The 16848-nt window shown below is 29.7% G+C and overlaps 1 long non-coding RNA gene across 1 annotated transcript; it reads left to right on the forward strand.

The window, feature by feature from the left end:
* The first annotated feature begins 8066 nt into the window (after positions 1 to 8066).
* Positions 8067 to 9967, forward strand: LOC106798732 (uncharacterized). Its single transcript, XR_001388400.3, has 3 exons — positions 8067 to 8837; positions 8932 to 9071; positions 9210 to 9967. It is a non-coding gene; the product is annotated as an uncharacterized lncRNA (long non-coding RNA).
* Positions 9968 to 16848: the final 6881 nt, after the last annotated feature.

Below are 16848 nucleotides of genomic sequence, written 5' to 3' on the forward strand. Positions count from 1 at the left end.
TAAACATGCATTAATGTTATAACTTGTTACCATATGTATATAAAAAACATAAAAATAGTGTATGTTAACAAATATTAATAGAATTTATTAACATACATACTTATTTTTTTAATATAAATATATTAATAATTCATAATTAAATATTATCTTGAAATATAATAATTATGTAACTGATTAATGCATTCTTAATAAAAAAAATTGAATTGTGTGCCTTAATAAATAATAATAATAATTTTTTTTGTTTTTTTAGTTGAGAAGGTTTTATATGAGTTGAAAAATGGGTAATGAATGTTTTGTCCTTTGTGTGGCTTTTTGAAATGTTTTTTCTTCTGTTTGCGTGTGAAGTTGTTGGGGTCTGATATGAGTTGACGGTTACGTCTGGAAATTTTGCTGTGGGCTTATTATACAACCTGCCTCACACGTAGGATTCCAGCTCTACCAACCTTCGCCCTTTCTCGCTTCATTCATTTTTAATTAATACCAATAAGTTAATAACTCTTACTACTATATCATTACTTCGTTATTATTATAGTAATGGTAGTAGTGTTTAAAAATTGCTAAGTTGGAGTTATTTTCACTGAGTAGAGAGGGTAGAACTCAGAAGGTGTTTCTGTTTTGAATTTCGATGGTTAAGAAAATCGAGGTTTTATTTCATTATTATTAGGATTAGGAGGAGGAGTTGCAAGGGGAAGTCTTTGCCTCGTGCCCTCAATATTTTACTTTTGGGGGTTGGATGGGAATTTTGTCCTTACACAAAAGTAAGTTTGAACTTCGGATTGGCTTCAACTTTCAAGGTTAGATTCAAATCAGGTTTAGGCCTCTTATTAAGTCAATTTTTAAACCAAACCACTTGATATCCGGTGCTTCGGTTTGGTTAACTAAACATTTGTAAGATGCAAAAAATTCTAAATCTTTAATTAGTACCTAATTATAATGCTACAGTATTATTTTAATTATTATATTATATATACTATTTTTTTATTTTTATAAAATATTTTATCGTTAAGCTGAAAAATAAGAGTTCGAAATTAATTAAAAAAATTGTAATTATAAATTTTATTCAAGTATATTCTTAATTACAAGATGAAAAACATTGTATAAACGTATCTATTTAGTCAGGGGCGAAACTATGTAGAATGCTAGGTGTTCTTGTCCCCCTGATTTAACGTAATGTCCATTTAATATTATTGTATTATAATATATTTGCCCCCGTTCCCATTTACGTTGATAAATAATAACAAACTTTATTACTTTTACATTTATTTTTGGTCAAAAGTTATTGTTTAACGTACTCTTTCTTTTTACTTTTCAAATATTGCATCAATTTTTTTTTTTACTTTTACTTCATTTTAAAGATATTATTTATATCAATAATTAGGTAAATATAATATATTTTAATTTTTATAATTATTGATATTAATTTTAGCTACAATTAATTATTTTATTTTATATTAATTTCTTTTAATATGCATAATTGTTATATAAATTATTTCTTATATTAATTATAGAAACATTAAAACCAACATTATGTTGGTCCAAACGGACTTAGATTTGAATCTTTTAAGTAAATTTTGATCATTATTTTGTAATAAAGAAATATTATAAAACAATAAAATTATTTATGTAAATTTCTCCTGGTTAAAAAAGGCATATTGTTGATAATGGAACCAGTGAATTTTTAATTGAAAAATCTTACTCCCTTGACATGCTGCTCGTTCTCAAATCTGAAGTATTGTTCTAATTCTGGTGGCTCGACCCATTTCATGTGCCAATGTTATTTAATTACATTTACCTAATTTATTATATAAGATAGGTTCTACGATTTTTGGTTTGAATAAAAACAGATGCATTATCGTATTTAATTATTTTTTATTTTTAATTAAAATTATAATTTTATTTTGACAGATATCATCTTTATTTTACTAATGAAAATTAACAGCATTTATCAAAATGAAACATTGATTTCAATTGAAAATACTATCAATAATTTCGTTGATATTATATCTAAATTTGACACCTAATAAATTGAATAAAAAAATGTGGACATTATATAAGATTGATGGTCCTTCTAGATGGAACCTTGCAGCACAGGTTTGTAGGAAAAACATCAAAACCAAAGGGGGAAAAAAACTTAGATGAGATATCTACATCACAAGGTAGTTATGAAAAATAATTATTCATGGATACGTGTAATATTGCTTTCTTGTCCGTGTGCAGTTATTTTTATAAAAAAAAATAAAATATTTTTTAGTTTGGTGCCTATATATGGTTATCCATTAATTAGGTATGATTTTTAATATAATTATTATAAAAGTGATGAAATTATCGTATATGTAATATGTAATAATATAAAATTAGTTTATAGTGTATAACTTATTTCCTCTATTTTATAATAGAAGAACTTGATTAAATACAAATAATATATAAGTTGACTTTAAAATATGACTTAATCCTTCTCACTTGATTTAAAAAACTGTAATACGTGTGTGTATATATTTCTCTTTCATATTGCAATGACAAGTTTCCGAGAAATGCCGTATCTACAATGCAACATTAATTTAAAAAAATATCTATTCACGTTGAAGTCATTGTTAGAGCCAATTGAATTTCTAAACATGTGAGAGGTAGACTAAATATTATTTTGACTATTTCACCTTTATCAATATTACACTTAGTCATGGCAATTCTTCTCGTAACTCAAGGGATCCACGCGAGGATTGCTCTATTCGAGACCATGCGGTCAAGAAAAAATCTCCCACAAAAATAGGGATGAAAAATTCCCTGCAGCTAATTCAGGGACAGGGACTATGCTCCCCACCCCGCAAGATCCCTGTATCCTCGCGTATATAAAATTTTACTTATATATCATCATAATTTATCATATATATAATATAAATATAAGGGTTAATATAATATTTTACTAGTAACAAAAATACAAAATAAAATTATCATAAGTAATATCTTACAAGTCACAAAGACACAAACATTATTCTACTTGGATATTTCTTGGATGCTTGTGTGATTTTATTATTATTATTATTGATTTATTTTGATATTTTTAGTCATGTTTTAAACTTAGAATTAAACTTTAAATTTATTATTGTTGAAAAATTGAGATAAAACAAAAAAAATTATATTTTTTTTATAATTTTTGACATTTTTTTATTGTAAGATGGAATTTCCGCAGGTCACCCGCGGGGAACCGGAGTACGAGTATGGATACGGGACAAAAAATACTCCCACCATGAAACGAGAGCTGGTGTCATGCCTAATTACAGTTAAACATAAAATAATCTAGTTTCTAGTCATTTGACGTGTTAAATTTTAAATAATTTGACTATTTTCTTATTTTAAATTAGTATCTTGCTTTCGGACCTTACTCATGCTTCAAACTTGGCTATAATTATTAGTCTTTTTTATATTATTATATTAAATAGAATTGCGTCCTTCGTGACTTCAACTTGGCAATTAATCATGGATTAATTGGTGGAACACGTTTTGCAGTTGTCATTGATTAAGTCTTGCCTACGGTTGTAAATTTCAAGTATTGAGAGCATTCGCAAAAATCAACAATAAATATACTAAGATGCAGGTAAGATATTGATATGATGAGGTTTACGTTGACTTCAGTTATATATAAACGGGTTTATAGATAATTTTTGTTTAAATATCTGTAGGTGCTAAAAGGCTTTCATTTGTTTTAAATATTTGCCATCGTTTTCTATTAAAGAACTTATAGAATAGAAAATAAATTGAATGTTGAACAGCAAATTAGGAAGTTTGAAATGGTAAAGTTTATTTGCATGGGTGTATATATAATCTGGACGGGAGATTGACTGGATGTCACCAAATTAGCAATTCAAGTATTCAACCGCAAGTACTTGAATCAGTAAACTTGATCCAGAAGAAATTAGAAAAACTATATTAAAAAGTACATAATATTTTTAATACATCATAACAAAATTATAGTATTTATTTAAGCATTCCCAATTTAACATTACAGTCCGACCGGTTCAACATATAATAGTATAAATACAGAAGAAAAATCTTAAAGTGTCTCATCATTGTATCAAAATCATTTATGAATTAATATTCAAGGAGAAAGAAAAAAATGGTATTTTTACAATTTAGAATATCAGGCCAGATCAAAAATTGTCACACAATGATATATAAACATTTATTATTAAACACTTTATCACACATATTATTTTCTATTTCCTTTTTTTTATCACATTATACCACATATTATCTGTAGATTTCTCTCTTTTTTTTTTCCTTCCTAATCATCTATCATGATACAAACAAGGTCCTAACAATGTCTACGTGGCATTGTCAGGGCTTACGTGTCACGCTCCCAGCAACCCACTTTGTCGCCCAAAAATGTCTTTTCACCGTGCATTTATTATTTTTTGTTGTTTTCTGATTTTTTTTGTGGTCTCGAGGCACGCTGAACTTATTCTTTGGCCTCTTCCCGTTCCGCTTGGGTCTGCACTGTTGAAGCCATTTTCATTTTTCCGATTTCGATTGTGTTTTTCAATTCTCTCCCCTTTGGATTTGTTCTCCATGGTTTCCATTATCCGCTTTGGTCTTTTTCTGTCAGCAATCGTTTGCACTTCCATTTTTCTTCCTCATTTTTGTTTTTCATTTTCAGCTCGGTTCGACATGTATGATGTTTTTTTACTTTTTACACACAAAAACAAACCAAAAGGTTCGAGCTTTTTTGTCTTAAACGTTGTTTGTTGTTCGTTTTCGCCTTGGTTCGGGATGTATGATGGTTTTTTTGTTTTTTCGCACAAAAACAAACCAAAAACTTCGACCTTTTTGTTCATAAACGTTGTTTGTTGTTCGTTTTCGGCTTGGTTCCGAATGTGTATGATGATTTTTGACTTTTTTCGCACAAAATAAAACTAAAAGCTTCGACCTTTTTGTTCATAAACGTTGTTTGTTCTTCGTTTTCGGCTTGATTTGCAGTGTGATGGTATCTGAAGCCACAAAGGTTGCACCTATTTGTTCATAAATCATAAACGTTGTTTGTTGCTCGTTTTCGGCTTCGTTTGCAGGTATGATGTTTTGTGTACGATTTTCGATTTTTGTTGGGTTGTTTGTTGTTATGTACCATTTTGCTCGAGGTTTGTTGGGTTTTGATGTTGCATGTGCACCATTAACTACCTTTCTGTGGTTTTTTGATTCATAGCAACAAGAAAGTTTACACCTTTGTTCATTTTTTATGATGATTAGTAAGAAAGTTTCGACCTTTGTTCATTTTTTATGATTATTACGAATGGTTCGACCTTTTTTTGTTTGGTTTTGATATTGTATGCGCATCATTAACTACCTTTATGTGGTTTTTTGATTCATAGCAACAAGAAAGTTTACACCTTTGTTCGTTTTTTATGATTAGTAAGAAAGCTTCGACCTTTGTTCACTTTTTATGATTAGTACGAATGGTTCGACCTTTTTTTATTCGGTTTCTACTACCGTATGTGCATCATTTACTACCTTTTTGTGGTTTTTTTATTCATAGCAACAAGAAAGTTTACACCTTTGTTCATTTTTTATGATTAGTAAGAAAGCTTCGACCTTTGTTCATTTTTTATCGTTTTGTATACGAAGCTAATGGATTTTTCTTGGGGGGTTTGTTGTTATGTATCATTTTGCTCGAACAATCCGTTTTTTCATTTCCATGTTGGTCATTGTTTTCTTTCTGCTTGTCTCGATACATTAGTCAACCTCATTGTCAATGCTGCTTTGCACCCTGATTTGTTTTTTTTTTTTTTTGCAATCCTATCTTTCATACACCCTCTTCGTGTTTTGTATTATGTTGCATGTTGGCTGAGATTGACAAAGAAGCTGACAAAGATGATTACTGAAGAACGACAGTGAACGGTATGTTTTCGTATACCCAGCTTTTCTATCTTTCTCTTTGGATTGTTGTCATTATCAATTTTTGTGGCCTTTTGTTGTGTTTTGATCTTGCGTGGTTTGCAATGTTTTTCTTTTGACTGAGTTGCGAGAAAAAACATGTACATAACTTCTTTTTGATTTTTGTGATGTCCCCTTTTTGTTCATAAATGTTGTTTGTTGTTGATTTCGCATCTTCATGATTTACTACTTTTTTGTGGTTTTCTCAGTTATCTGAACAACGAAACTTAAAGGGTTGTTCATTTTTTATCATTTACTCGCCAACCATGTTTTCTTTGTTCAGATCTGTGTCAAACAATAAACAAGAAGAAATGTCTTTTCACTTGCCATTAATTGTTTTCGTCGTTTTCTGCGTACCCCTTCAGTTACCAATGCGCGTTTTCTAATTTTTCACTCCTTTCGATGTTTCATGCTTTCCATTGCTACACGCCTTTCCAGTTTTCCATTTTCCATAAACGTTGTGCCTTTTGGATTGTGGGTTTTGAATTCACTACCGTTTTGATTTGCTCTCACGCTTTTCATTAAGCCTGGAATTCGTTTTCAGCTTGGTTTGGCATGTATCATGAGGTTTGAATATCGGTGTATGTGTTTTTGTTATGGTATCTGAGTTCTCGCAGTCCAACAAGACAAAAGGTTGAACCTTTCTTCATTTTATCATTAGTTTATCTTTTTCTATAGCTTGCTTTTCGATGGTTGGTGGGTTAATTTTGTCTGTTACCCATTTTTGCCGCTGTATGTGCATCCTTTATAAATTCCATTTTCCAGTTTGAATCAAAAATTTAGTTTTCTGATATATATCGGTGTATGCATTTTTGTTAGGGTATGAGTTTTCGTTAATTTACCTTTTCATGTTGCATTTGCATCATGAACAACCTTCTTAGCAACTCATTACATACACGTTTTTATTTGGTTGCATGTTGGTCGAGAACAACAAAGAAGACAAAAACGATCAGTGAAGCACAATAAAGGTCGTTAACGTCGTCCCACAAACCTAACTACAGGTTTGTTTTTGAATTCTCTTTTAATTGTTTAAATGTTCATGTTTGTTCTGCAAAGATGTCCAGAAAGAAGGTATTCACCATGCTTTGTTGATGTTCGTTCTGCAACTTTCCCAACATGTTTTGTTCATTTTATTCTTATATTGTGGCCACATTATTGTTTTCTTCATGTTTTAGCAAATTGTTACCTTTTTTTCTTGTTTTGATGTATTATTTGAAGATCGATTTGGTTAAATCCTGTGTTGTAGATCGATTTGGTTAAATTATTATTTGAAGTCTCAGTTATATTTTTGCTTAAATTTTGCTCGTCCATCTTAGTGTTCATGTCAGTTGTTCATTGTAATGCTACGTGTGCATTAATTTGTACTCATATCTTGCAAAGAAATCCCCATTTGGAGACTGTCATGTTTCACTTTTGAATGAGTTGCTAAGAGGGATAACTTTGTTATTTTTATTATTATTATATTATTATTACTTTGTCATTTCTTATACGCATATTTCTTGCGTTTTGATTTTCAATTTTGCTCCTATACCTGACGACTTTGCAATCATACTTTTTATTTGTAATTTATTTGTAATTACTATTAAATTCATTTTCAGTTTATTGTATTATCATTCAATTTTTGGATTAGCATTCAATTTCGTCACAACATTTATGTGTTTTATTTTCGAAAACAGTCATTAAGTATTATTTTAATAACGAATTTAAATTTTTAATTTTTGAATATGGAAGGTCATACTTTGATGTGGTTGCAGGTTGCGAAGTAGGACAATCACATCCAATTTAAAGCTTCATATCAATGTTGACTTAGTTTTCAAGGTACCGTGTAAAATGTTCAATATCCCCACAATAGATCCTATTGGAATTCGTGTTGTACACGTCTAATCATATTTTACATGACAGAAAGGTAATAATTGTTTTCACCATTAAAGTCTCCCAATTAATTAATATATTTATATTTTCACCATTATCAAAGCTAATAATTATTTTCACCATTATGAAGAAAAACCAGTACGAAAATTGTTAAAGCCTCCCAATTAATATATATATATATATATATATATATATATATATATATATATATATATATATATATTTTCACCGTTATCAAAGCTAATAATTGTTTTTACCATTATGAAGGAAAACCAGTACGGGAATTGTTAATGCCTCCTAATTAATTAATATCTTAATATCTTAATGTATTTTAACCATTATGAAAGCCTCCTAATTATTAATTAGGATTTTCAAAATTAAAAAACGGGTACGGGAATTGTAAAAGACTCCCGAATTAAAAGTGGTTCCCAAATTAAAGCCCATTCAATACAAATTACAAAAACTCAGGCATATCAAATCATAACCAACAGTTCTCCTCATTTCTTTTCTCATTTCTCCAACAACATCACTCAACCCTTAACAGTATGAGTACCCAATCATCATTCTTCTCTGATGCGGTAAGTTCTTTAACATTCTAATCATTCTTCTTTTCTTTCTTATTTATGTTTAACTTCTTATTTTCTTTCTTTTAACATTCCAATCATCAATCTTTATGTATATTTATGTATTACTTCATTATACGTTGTTTGCATTTTGGAATCGATTTTTGTCCTTTCGTATATGTTGCTTTCCTATTTTGTTCTAAAACTAATTACATTCAATGTTGTGCTATAGGGCCCATCAAATATGATGGCAAGAACACGATTTACAACAACATTTCGTGTTCAAAAAGGTCAACATTAACAATCCCAACCACTTTTCCTTTTCTCTTATTCCAAATAAAAAAAATAGTGATTGCCTAATGTTTTCATGTTTCCGTGCAAAACATCATTGAAGTTCCATTGAGTTACCATAGTCAATGGAGGCCATATTACCCAACTTATGTTTTATTTGACTACAATGGAACCAAACATTTTATTAGGGTGCGCAAATATGGCATTCGATGCTTTTTTGCTGATAGAGAGTTTAGAAGAACCCACGACATTAATGACAGTGTCATTATCCGATTTTTTGCAGCCTCAAAAGATACTTTTTTGGAAGTCGACATCATGGGACCTATCTTTAGACAGACATGTCGAAGGCCGGTTGTTACAACCAGAAGGCACATCTTTACCGCTGATGTCACCCAAGACATGATCGAACATACCAACCCTTTGGTAGGAGTTTGTTACCCACTCAATGATGTTTTTATTTTTTGGTTCCCATCTTCTCTTACTTCAAATAACATTTTCAAATTACATTCACTGTTGATCACTTTGAATGGTTGTGTAATCACTGTTTTGGTTTCAATGTAGGTTCTTCTAGCAGCAACTTTAAATTTTTTGTTTGGATAAAAAAAATTGTTCCTGTTCAGCGTCCAAATGGCACACGAAACCAATGGCAGATCACCGTGCACAATGGTCTGCCATCTGTTGCAGATCCATGGTTTCAATACCTCTGTGAAAATAATTTAATGGCAGGAGATGAAGTCATGTTCTTCTTTAGGTTTGACAAACATGTATGGGAGGTCATATTTAGAAAACAAGTTATGTGGGATGAAGACCTCCCAGTTTGAATCACCATGCCTAAAGTTCATGGCTTTTTTTGTTTTAATTTTATTTTATTTATATTTTCATTAATGTTGTTAATCCAATACCTTAGGGTATTAAACAATTTCTTTAATTTTCTGTTGCACAATTAATCACTATCAATTTATTATGTTCAATGTATATATCATTATCTTTGTTTTTTCTTCTGTAATTATCTTTGTTTTTTTATTTACGTTGTGAATAGAATTATCATTATGTTTGTTGCTCATTCTGACTGGAACTGTCACGTTTTTTATTTTTATTTTTATCATGGACCAAGGCAGTTTAATCATGTCAGTTGTATCATGAAGTTGGTTTGGCATGTATCATGAGGTTTGAATATCGATGTATATGTTTTTGTTATGGTATCTGAGTTCTCGCAGTCCAACAAGACAAAAGGTTAGACCTTTCTTCATTTTATCATTAATTTATCTTTTTCTATACCTTGTTTTTCTCATTGGTGGGTTAATTTTGTCTGTTACCCATTTTTGTCGTTGTATGTGCATCCTTTATAAATTTCATTTTTCAGTTTGAATCAAAAATTTAGTTTTCTAAATCAAAAATTTAATAATGATCGCCAAAATTAGAGTATGAGCCCGTGCATTGGCACAGACTTCTCGCTAGTTATCATCTAAAAGTTAGGTGTCCATATAATTTATTCTTTTTTCAAATGGTATAAATTCAAAGTAACAAGTACTGTAGCAATGAAATGAACGGAAAGTGCATTTCTATTTTCAACTACAAAGGGGTAGGTAGGTAACTAACTCTCTTATCCCCTTCAATTTTCAAACAGTACGTATTCTTTATATTCGCAATATCGAAAATGATTTTAGAAAGAAAGTAAACGATTAAGATATTATATATGATCTGGCACGGAATTAATTATTTGATATTAGTGGAATATTCAATCTTATATAGTTGGTAAATATTTTTTTTCATAACATGGAGTATTCATTAGTTTTATTAATGATTAATTTTTATAAAAAATTTAACTGATTATTTCTAGTGAATTTTTTTAAATCATATTTTTTTATTTATTAAACTTAAATTTGAGATCTTATTTAAGAGAACTAAATCTAATATCACTTGAACAAATGCTTAATGATGCTAAATATTTAAGTTGTTAAAAATCAATTTATTAATATGTATAAATTAAAAAATATATTTATTGAAAGAGAAACAATTTTTATTTTGTAATCTTTTCAATGAATCTAACAAATTTTATTCAATTTGAAAAATAAATAAAACATTAAATTTTCATAAATTAATTTTAAATAATTGAATTTTAACTTATTGAAATATGTGTTATATTGAGACACATCAACCGGTTAATAATTCAATTTGTGATTATGTATAGAAAAAAATTGTTAAGAGAAACAAAAATTTATTTTGGTAATCTTTTCAATGAATTTATTTAATTTTATTCAATTTTAATTGGTAAAATTCATTTTAGTTCTTATATATATTATTATTTTTTATTTCTTTTAGTCACTATTGACAATATGAGGACTAAAGAAAATTGATACAGGTATAATATTATGCGGGTACCTCGATCGATCATATATATGACTTGAATTGATTTTGATTTTGTCATTGTATAAGAGTCCATCTAATCTTTATGTAGGCACGATCTAGATGATCACATTCCTCTTAGGTTAACTCGTCCAATTAATCGTAATTAAATCTTTTATTTTTTGAAATGAAAATTAGATGTATAATATTTTTTTTTCTCTCAAAATATAAATTAATCGTAAAATCTTCATCAACTGCCCCAATACATCATACTACAGAAGAAGCATGATGGGAAAAACTGAACGGTGGTGATTGAATGAATATCCGAGACTGAGACCATGTGTCTCTTGATTCTTGATTAGTCAAAAGTCGCACTCTCAACCCTTTTTGTCTCAATCCTGATTTGATTTCATCTTATCTTTTGTTTTTGTTTGGTAACTAGTATCTTAATAATTTACTAATTATTATGGAAAGTTGTGGGGGTAGCTTTTCCACTTGGTCAAAGAATAATTCACTTTAAAGTAATCATTATTAATTGAAACAAATCAAACAATAATCAAATATAAACGGTACTTATTTTAGCAAAAGGAGAAAAAGATATTACAAAAAAAAAAGAGATGTGAAATCCCAAAGGCGGGAAATGCGGCCAGGAAGTCTATGAATTTGTGGTGAAAAATGCTCGGAGCATTCCTACGAAAATATTCAACATTCTTAACATCTTATAGGCCGAAATTGATTTTTCTTCTTTGGTAAAATTAATAAAGTTTGAATTTAGTTTTTATATAAAAAAAACATTTTTTATCGTCGTAAAATTAAAATATATTATATTTTAGTCCAGGAGAAGATTTGGATTCCTAAATCTAAGATTAAAAAGTCACATATTACTAAAATAAATTTACAATTCTGTTTGTAAAAGTTATTTTATATTTTTATCAAATAAGTCTTAAAATTTATTTTATATATTTATCAAATGAGTCATATAAGTTATTTTTATTTTATATTATTGAAATTTCTAGTTAAAGTAGTTAAAGTTTGTGCTTCCTTCATGAAGGCGGGATCTTAATAGATTGCGAAGAGTGCTTCCTTTGAGCATCTGTGACACCATCCGTTCTATGGTTCCCCCGCTAATTACCTTTTGGAAGCATAAAGATGTTGGGTCCTTCTCTTTGGGCTCAGCTTATAATGCTATTGCAAGTATTGATAATACCTCAGTTCCCCTTTTCAAATGCATTTGGAAGTGGAGGGGCCTTGAGAGAGTGAAGATCCACCTCTGGAAAGTGGCTCATCTGGCTTTACTTACTAATCAAAATAGGCGCAGAAAGTAGATGACAGACAACGTTAAGCGCTCGGCGTGTAATTTTGATGTGGAGTCTATTATTATTCAGGCCATTAGGGACTGTAGATTCGCTTCTTAGGTGTGGACTAGTTTAGTGCCCAATCAGTATCAAAGGAATTTCTTCTCTCTGGATTTGCATTTCGAGCTTCTAAAGAATTTATCTTCTTCTCATTTTTGTGATCTAAGGGGGGGTGGATGTCGTGCTTGGAGTGGTCTTCTAAAGGAATGAGCTTATTTTTTTCCCAATACTTGTAATTTTGCTAATATGTTGTCGTGGAGAATAAGGAAGCAAATGTCCGATATTGCTCTGGCGGTGTAGTCCTTGACCCTTCTTCCCAACACATCTATGTCAAATGATTTTGTGGCTTCTATTTACCAGAAACCTCCCCCAAAAGGTGAGTTTAAAGTGAACCGTGACGCAACAATGAGCTCCTCTAATGAAGCGGCTCGTGGAAGGGTGTTAAGAGGCCATTGGGGGGTTTGTTATTTTCGCCTTTTCAGCGAAAATTGGTGCTTCTTCCGTTCACATGGCCGAGCTTTAGGCTATTGATTTTGCGGTGGACATTGCCCGTTCTAAGGGGTTTGTTGATCTGATGGCGGAGTTTGATTCATTGGTGGCCAGTAACCTTATCCTTAAATGGTGCGTCCCAACTCATGAGCGTGCTTCTATTGTTAAGTGTATCCTTCACAAGGATGGATGGTGAATTGAGAGCTTGTTTGGATCCGCATGGAAAGTCCCTTGGACACACATATTTCGTGGTCAAACGTGGGAAAGTCAATTCACAGTGATGTTTGACTTCTCTAATGTACGTGATTGACTCGTCGAAATCAATTTTGAAATAGAGCATAGTTATGACCGCTTCCACATCAAAGTAAAATCGATTTCTACATTTGAATCCTTGAGTTATGACCACTTCCACATTAAGGTAAAATCGATTTCTACATTTGGATCCTTGATTTCTCTTATTTGTCCTTCACTCAACCTGGGTCTCAACAGACCTCTATCATTCATTCAAATTAAACTCTTCACCCAGTGGTTAATGTTGATGGACGTTTGATGTTGCATGTATGTGTTTTGTTGTTGTTACAGACCTGCACATATGATGGGCATTACATTTTAGTTTAATTCCTTTCGTATTGGATAGTGTTAAGAAAATTTGTTTCAATTAATGTTGATAATTCCTTTTGTAGTATGGATTGCAATCTATCTCAACTGTTGCAACCTATTTTGTCATGTTTGGCAAGGAAAAAATGGTTGGCTATTTCGTTTCGGATGATGTGAATCAAAACAAATTGTTCATGCTACAATTCACAGGTAACCAACTACCATTTGTCTCACAGTCTATTTAACTTTGCTTATGTTCATTTGTCTCTAAAGAAGACTTTCATTCTCTTTTGTCTCTTTGGTAGCTCTTTGCTTTGATATTTTTTGTTACTTTCAAGTGTTTTATGAATTTTTATGGTTCTGTGAGTGTCATTTTAATGCATTGGTTTCAACTTGTTACATAGGTTCAACTGGGTGCAAAGTCTGTTGAAAGAGTTTATTGAAGGAGAGTGTTGAGGTTAAGAAAAAAAAGATAAGTTAAAAACTATTACAATGTGAGTTTATTTATATATATATATATATATATATATATATATATATATATATATATATATATATATATATATAATACTCTATTTTGTGTTGTGACAAGCATTCACCCCTATCTTTGATAGTAGCATCAATACTATATATATGATACTAGCAACTTTGGTTTTTGTTTTGGTGTGCTAGTTTGTGTTGTTATACTATGATGTTGTGTTATTGTTGTCTTGTTTTTAACCAAAAGAATCAGTGGTGATTTTATAAAAAGTGGTGATATTGTTGGAAAAGACATGCAATCTGGATTGACCAAATGTTCTGAAGAGGGACACTTACTAGAGCATCAAGCATATTTTAATTTTAATGATAATGATACTCCCATTAGACTTGCGGTGGTGGTTGTGTACATATAGTCTCTATTTTCACTCCCATGTGACAGGGGGCAAGATGATTAGCAATAGCCAATGACAAAAAATAGGTTTTTGTCCATTTTCTGATACCCTTGCTGTTTTTCTAGTTACTCATCTTATATTGTGATCTATGGTTTCTTTTGGTATATTGAAGCAATAAAAAGAAATAGATTGAATTATATTATGCTCTATGATTATTCCATCATGACAACATTATTGTGTTATAGTTTTCAAATTATACACTGAATTTTTGGCATTGCTAGGATGATATGTAGTCAAATGTTAAATTAGGACCAGTTGATACCTAATGACACCATTGATATGAACTAATAGAAATAGTGTTCTATCATTAATGAATGATGTCTAATTTAGTTAAAAGCTACATGACAGCATTTTGTGCAAGTCAATATTATCAATCTTGGCTTCCATGCCAAATGAAAAGTGTTTATTTTTATATTCATGTATTGATTACCATTATTTTGATGAAGTCGTATTCTACTTTATTTACTATAACACAATATCTTAGTTAGGACAATGGCATCTTTTCCTGAATCCGTTTCCAACAAACTTATTCAACTCGTCCAGTTACATTTAATTTCATCCTTGTATTTTGTTCTATTACTTTTTTGTATTGCTTCTTTTCTTCTCATTTTCTCTTTTCTCCATTTCTCCAAGCCTTATTTTAGTCTCTCATTTTTCATCTTTGAAGCTTCTCATTTCTGATTTCTATTTTGTAGTGGGTTTTCTAATCTAACTTGCGATGGTATGTGTAAGAAGTTGTTCCCAGTCCATTTGGTTCTTACCAATATAGATTTATCACTAATTTTATGTGAAAAAGAAAAGTAAAATTTATATATCCTGTTTTAATTTATTTTTTTCATTTTCTTTTTCTTCCTTCCTCAACACTGGTAGTTGCGTTAGTGTTATGTTTTTATCACATTTACTATTAGATAAAACAATATATGTTTGATTATCAAGTACCTAGGATCCAGGGGTGTAGTGTCATTGTCATGGAGGTTTTGGGCCGAATCAAACTCTGGGACTTGACATGGTCACTTCTTGTGCTTCAATTCAAGAAATTTTTTTCTATTATTAATGTTATTCTTAGCTGATCACAATAGGGTATTATTAACATTGTTTTGGCCAAGCATGAAAATTCTAGGCTAGTCATTGTCAATAGGGTAAGCACTCTAAATTGAGTGAAATTACCTGAATGTTATCTTTTCCAAACCAAGAAGACTTGAGTGTTATTTGTACAATACTATGTAGCAATCTACACTACAAGATTTAATTACCAATATCCTCCTTAGGTAATGGTGTCTTGGCACTTCCATTGATTTGCCATACCTAGAAATATCAAATAATATTAACTAAGATTAATTTAATTGAGCCAAGAATCTAATTAAAAAAATTACAAAGTCCCCTCCATTTGTCCACCTTAGTCATGCATAGGTACTTTTTGTCAAGCTTTCCTATCAGTAAAGCTGATAGTAAAAAAAAATACCACACTTTATCAACATGAATGATTAAACAAAAAAACCAAGTCAAATTACAAGTGACAAGAAATAATGTCCACCTACAACTTATTAATGAATGAATTTCATAATGGTTCCACTAATGAAGAATAGACCCAACTTATTAACTATTAATAGTAAAGTAGCTTCATTTGGTTGGTGTGATGACACGGCCGTGATTATATAATTTTTACCCTTAGGAAATTTTTTTTACGTGAGTCTTATCTATTTTCATTTTATTCTTTCACCTTTTTGTGTAATAATTGTTAATTAAATTTAATATTCAAGCAATATTTTCACATTTCATTCAATAGTAATTTATTCTACTATATCTTACAATATAAATGATCACAAATTGAATCTAGAAAAAATTAATTTTGAACATTTTTTTTACAATGACAACAATTGCAAGTATTATTAATTATATTTTATAAACATTAGATGTATATAAAAAGGATTAGTTTTTTAATATACTTTAATGTTTTTAATAAGACATTAATTTTTCTGTCAATATTTCTTTTAAGACATTCAATTTAGGGAGAAAAGTTAAGACCAATAATATCAAATTAATGCTCACAAAAACTTAAATTTAGTTCAAGATAAATATTTCTTTTTCAATTTACTTTCTTTTACAATTCGCAATTATTATAATTCAAATAAAAAGTACAAAGTAATTTTATATTTTACAATAAGAAAAATGTGTAATCTCACCACTCTCATTTTCATCAAAATATACATCATATTCTTTTTATAAAATTGAATCATTATATTCATTTAAATGTGATTTTTAAAAAATTTAAAGTAAATGGAAACTAATTTTTCTATAATTTTCAAATGAATTATAAACTTCTCAAATGATTTATAATATATCTATGTGTAATTAAAATTTTATAATTTTACTAACAAAATAATAATAAATAATACAATAAAATATATTACCTAATAATTTAAATTTAATTTATTTTTTTATAAATATATATAAAATTAAGAGCTTTGTGGGAGGCCTAAG

Source organism: Glycine max, chromosome 5 (assembly GCF_000004515.6).
Source record: "Glycine max cultivar Williams 82 chromosome 5, Glycine_max_v4.0, whole genome shotgun sequence".
Lineage (NCBI taxonomy): Eukaryota > Viridiplantae > Streptophyta > Magnoliopsida > Fabales > Fabaceae > Glycine > Glycine max.